The following is a 5,457-nucleotide window of genomic DNA, read 5'->3' on the forward strand; positions in this document are numbered from 1 at the left end:
TTTACATAATCAAATGTTCACCGATGATTCAATCTGAGCATTCAAAAATAATCGTAGAACCAAACTGAATTAAATCTGTCAGGTTTAATGATTTTTTTAACAGATTAAGTTTGGGGTTTTAAAAAATAAATTAAACTATTAAATTTTGTCAAAATGAGAGAAAAAATTGTTTTGTTAGTTTACCGCAGAAATGCCTTGATAAGGAATTAATGCGGTGTTGTGGTGGTGCTGTTAGGTCTAGATATAGTCGCATTTGGTGTGGAATATATTTGTTTGTTTACAAAAAATGATAAAATACATAGACGTTATGGCAATGGCGAAGACGGCGTCGACAACGACGACGACGATGAAGATGGTGATGATGATGATGATGATGATGATGATGATGATGATGATGATGATGATGATGAGGGTGATGATGATGATGAGGGTGATGATGCTGACGAGGATAATGATGGTGGTGGTTGTAATGATGGTGGTGGTGGTGGTGGTGATGGTGATGGTGGTGGTATTGATGTTAATGTTGTTGATGATAATAGGGTATAGTGATAAATAAATAACTGGTAATAATAATAATAATAATAATAATAATAATAATAATAATAATAATAATAATGATAATAATAATAATAATGATAATAATAATAATAATAATAATAATAATAATAATAATAATAATAATAATAATAATTTTATAACAATAATAATAATAATGATAATAGTTATATAATAATAATAATAATAATAATAATAATAATAATAATTAATAATATAATATTAAAAATAATAATAATAATAACAACAATAATAATAATAATAATAATAATAATAATAATAATAATAATAATAATAATAATAATATAATAATAATAATAATAAAAATAATAACAACAACAACAACAACAACAACAACAACAACAACGATTAAAGTCAAAACAAAAAATATAGACCACAGAAGGTACAAGTCAGAACCATGTTTGCGCAAATTTTATGGACCCAAAAAAAATCATGTAAACGCAATTTAAAAAAAAAAAAGATTCCATGATCTTGATTTTATGTTTGTTTGTTTGTTTGTTTGTTTGTTTGTTTGCTAAACAAGATTCTTCCGTTTGAGCCAGAGTAGGTAATCCATGTTTTCACTTAGCGTTACTAACGAGACTGACCAAGTTTAAGTCTTCTTATTCTTCTAAAAAGCCATGTGGTCTTATGGTATGACACTCGCCTTTGACTAGGAAGTTCCAGGATTCGAACCGCGCCTAGTTAGTTCTTGAATAAGGCTCTTTACTCACATTCTCTCACCGTACTCAGGTGTAAAATGAGTACCTGGACATAAATAGTGTTGTTTCTTTAGGGGAACAATGTATAACTTCGCCTAACGTGTTTTGTCTCGTCCTAAATGTAAAGTGTTGCTGTTGGCTAGGGACCATTTGAAAAAAGCGCTTTGTACACGTTTGGTGGATATTGCGCCATTTAAATGCTCGTGTTTTCTTATTAAAATGATTATTGAATTAAAAAAGAAATGCGACAGTTTATTAACAATATATAGTCATAGTAGATCTGGGCCCTATTTTATGTAAGCGGACTAGATTTAGTTATTGAGATCTACTAATCTACTAAATAACTTGCTAGTCTTAATCCTAAGCGACGTAAGTGACTTTAAAAAATCAAATTTTATGAACTTTTCCTAGTCTCTGACTAGCTAGGGTCAGTCCCAGAAGTGGCCGTTGTAAGGACGGTGACTCATTTGGCTATTTTCTGCGAACCCTTCGACTTGCTAGTCTCCGTTCACTCGCAGCTCACATCTCGTAGATTCGGCTTTTTTTTTTAGTCTTTACTCACAAAAATGTGTACTTCTGCGATCTGCACTTATCTTGCAGTTATTATTTTAAGCCAGTGTCAATAGAACCAGGACACTTTTTGCCTTTATCATTCGTAACCGACAGATCTCCAGCTAAAAATAGCTGCTATCTTGTCGACGCTATGATGCAGCATTGAAACTAGTCTCAGACTAAGCCTGAAGTCAAGCCTCAGCAAATGACTAAAACTTGGCCAAACTTAGTCCGAAGGTACCGTGATTTTAGTCTGGGACTTGTCTAAGCGCTAGTCCGCATTAAAAAAACAACCCCCCCCCCCCAACCCCCGGCTATGTGGTCTTGTGGTATGACACTCGCTTTCGGATCGGAAGGTCCAGGGTTCGAGCCTCGCGCTCGGCGCATAGTTGAGTTCTTGGTGAAGGCTCTTTACTCACATTCTCTCACCGTAATCAGGTGTAAAATGAGTACCTGGCCGTTAACAGCGTTGTCTGTGTCCGAAAAATTGTAATATCGCCTAACAGGCGTCATGTCCCGTCCTACATCTTAAATGTCGCTGTTGACCAGTGACCCCTTGTAAAGCGTTTTGAGCACATTTAGTGGATATTGCGTTATATAAAGCTCAATTTTTTTAGCTCAAAAAGAATAATAAAACGGGCGCTGAGCTGAAAAAAGATTATGATTTCAGTTTGTGGAATCTGTTTTAACTTCTACTTCTACCACTGCAGCTGGAATGATGACGCTGACCACGACGACGATGGCGACGACGACGACAACAACAACAACAACAACAGCAACAACAGCAACAAAAACAACAACAACAACACTAACTGATATACAGATACAGAGACTAGGTTATCAGATATTATACGTTATCAAGTTGAGTGGCGATCTTTCTGCACTGCATTTCCTTCATTCCCGAATCCTTGACAAAGGCCGAGCACTGCCAACATCACACCAAGGCCGAACTCCACGCCCCACATGACGGTGAATAATCGGTACCAAGTACCTACTCCATCAACGCCATTTAATTAAAGACAAGCTTATATTATTATTATTATTATATTTTATTTTTTTTTAAAGCAGTCCTTCAGAATTGGAGTTCAACCCGGTTTCAATAGCGTGAAACGGAAAATAGCTATTACGTGCTACCGTTTGGAAAGGACGCTAATTATTTTTTTTTCTTTTTAAATTATTACTATTATTATTACTATTGTTATTTTATTATTATTATTATCATCATCATCATCATCATCATCATCATCATCATCATCATCATCATCATCATCATCATCATCATCATCAACAACAACAACATTATTGAAATTATACTGTTAATGATTTATCAATAATATTAGGATCCTGGTCTGCTCTTAATGTTATTTATTATCTGCATAAGAAGAGCACAAGTTTCAATTTAAATAAAGTATCGATACCGGTTGATCTTGACCTTCATTAGCTGTGGTCACTCGTTTGATCTGTTGTCCACTGCATGATCCGACGGTCACGGCAAACACAGTAGGTATTCGTGATCATTGCTGTACTATGGCGGAATGCGGTGGTCAGCGGCGAGCGGCGAGGTGACTGTTGGTGAGTGGGGGGTATGAGAAGGGTGGGTGGGTTGGTGGTGGGGGCGGCGATTATTTCATTTCATGTTGACAGTAAGCTATGTGCTACTGCCTCGCCTACCTGTAAAGTTGGAAGCCAGAAAGGTATCGAGATTACCTATACAATGAGTCGATTCTCTCTGGATTGTCACAATTCTGTCTTCTTGAAGGAATAGATTCGTCTCTGTGTTTCTGATCGATTCGACTTTTTCTCTGATTGGATTATAATAGTGTTATAAATACTGTCCCATTATCAGTCGAAATAGACAATACCATTGGGTTTTAAAATTATATTTCATGTTTTAAAAAAATAAAAAATTACCTGATTCTGTGTATTTGTGATGGGCTACTACTTTTAACATCCAATTAAATAGGGTTGTGTTGATTTCATAAGATTGGACCAAATTGAACTTTAAATTGACCTTGTTAAAATTCAGTTAAGTCTCAACACTGCTGTGTGTTCATGGATTTTTTATTACATAAAACTGATTGGATAAAAAAAACATAATGATTGAATATTGTGTCCTCAGAAGGATGTGACCATTGTAATTAAAGGTTTGTATGATTGCATTTTGATATATTATGCATTCATTGGAGAGAAATATGAAGTGAGTAAGTGTGACTCGTGTATAAGGGAACAACACAAAACACACAACATTTCGGCCTTCTCGATTTTATTGGCTCATTTCATCTTTCTCTCCATTTTATTGGCTCATTTAATCTTTCTCTCCATTTTATTGGCTCATTTCATCTTTCTCTCCATTTTATTGGCTCATTTCATCTTTCTCTCCATTTTATTGGCTCATTTCATCTTTCTCTCCATTTTATTGGCTCATTTCATCTTTCTCTCCATTTTATTGGCTCATTTCATCTTTCTCTCCTTTTTATTGGCTCATTTCATCTTTCTCTCCATTTTATTGGCTCATTTCATCTTTAGGCACCTCTAGTTTTCATTGTTTCATTGTCGTGTGTCGTCCCCTCCCCCCCCCCCCTTCCTTTTTTTCTATTCTTTTTTTATGGAGGGTCGAATAGAATCAATTCTTCATTGTGCATGTCGTCGAGAGTATGACACTCACCTTCGAATTGGAAGGGCCTGGGTTTGAGTCCCGCTACGAGCGGCTCACAGTTGAGTCCTTGGGAAAAGCTCTTTACTCGCTTATTCTCATCGTACTCGGGTTTAAAATTAGTACCTGGCCGTTAACGGCATTGTCTTTCTCGGAAAAAAAGTAATATCTTCTAACAGGCGTCATCATGTCTCGTCCTAAATGTTAAGTGTTGCTGTTGGTTAGGGACTAGGGATCAAGCCCTTTGAACACGTTTAGTGGATATTGCTCTATTTATAAATAAAAATCTCAAGCTCAGTATAAAATCCCGTGTCTCAATGTTCTTGCCAGTCCACATATCATCCAATTGTCTTCTTCTTCTTCTTCTTCTTCTTCTTCTTCTTCTTCTTCTTCTTCTTCTTCTTCTTCTTCTTCTTCTTCTTCTTCTTCTTCTTCTTCTTCTTCTTCTTCTTCTTCTTCTTCTTCTTCTTCTTCTTCTTCTTCTTCTTCTTCTTCTTCTTCGTCTTCTTCTTCGTCTTCTTCTTCTTCTTCTTCTTCTTCTTCTTCTTCTTCTTTTTCTTGTTCGTCGTCGTCGACTTCAACAGCGCTCTCTCTATCGATAAAAATGTAACAGACGTCATGTCTCGTTCTTTATGTTACGTGTTGCTGTTGGTCAGGGGCGCTTGGTAAAGCGCTTTGAGCACGTTTAGTGGATATTGCGCTATATAAAAGGTCAAGTTTTTTTTTTCTTATTCTATGTTTTATTGAGGCCAATCGATATGTCTTCAATCTGGCAACTCTGGTCAATTTTACTTTTAAAATCTCATTTGAGCATCTGGGTCACCCCGACATTGTATCGATTACATATAATATTGCGATTTGCACTTTTATATTCCGCTTTTATATAGAGCAATATCCACTAAACGTGCTCAAAGCGCTTTACAAGGGCTCCCTGGCCCACAGCAACACTTAGGGCGGGACATGACGCTAGTACAC

At 36.0% G+C, this 5,457-nt stretch overlaps 1 protein-coding gene across 1 annotated transcript in view; it reads left to right on the forward strand.

Moving 5' to 3' along the window:
- Nucleotides 1-3,564: 3,564 nt before the first annotated feature.
- The window catches only part of LOC144977846 (uncharacterized), an 18,056-nt gene continuing 16,163 nt past the window's right edge, over nucleotides 3,565-5,457 (forward strand). Inside the window, exon 1 of the mRNA XM_078923251.1 lies at nucleotides 3,565-3,973. The gene's annotated coding sequence lies outside the window, so the exon portion shown is untranslated. The remainder of the gene's footprint in view (nucleotides 3,974-5,457) is intronic.

Source organism: Berghia stephanieae, chromosome 8, assembly GCF_034508935.2.
Source record: "Berghia stephanieae isolate SIO BIC M18660-M18661 chromosome 8, UCSD_Bste_1.3, whole genome shotgun sequence".
NCBI classification, from domain to species: Eukaryota; Metazoa; Mollusca; class Gastropoda; order Nudibranchia; family Aeolidiidae; genus Berghia; species Berghia stephanieae.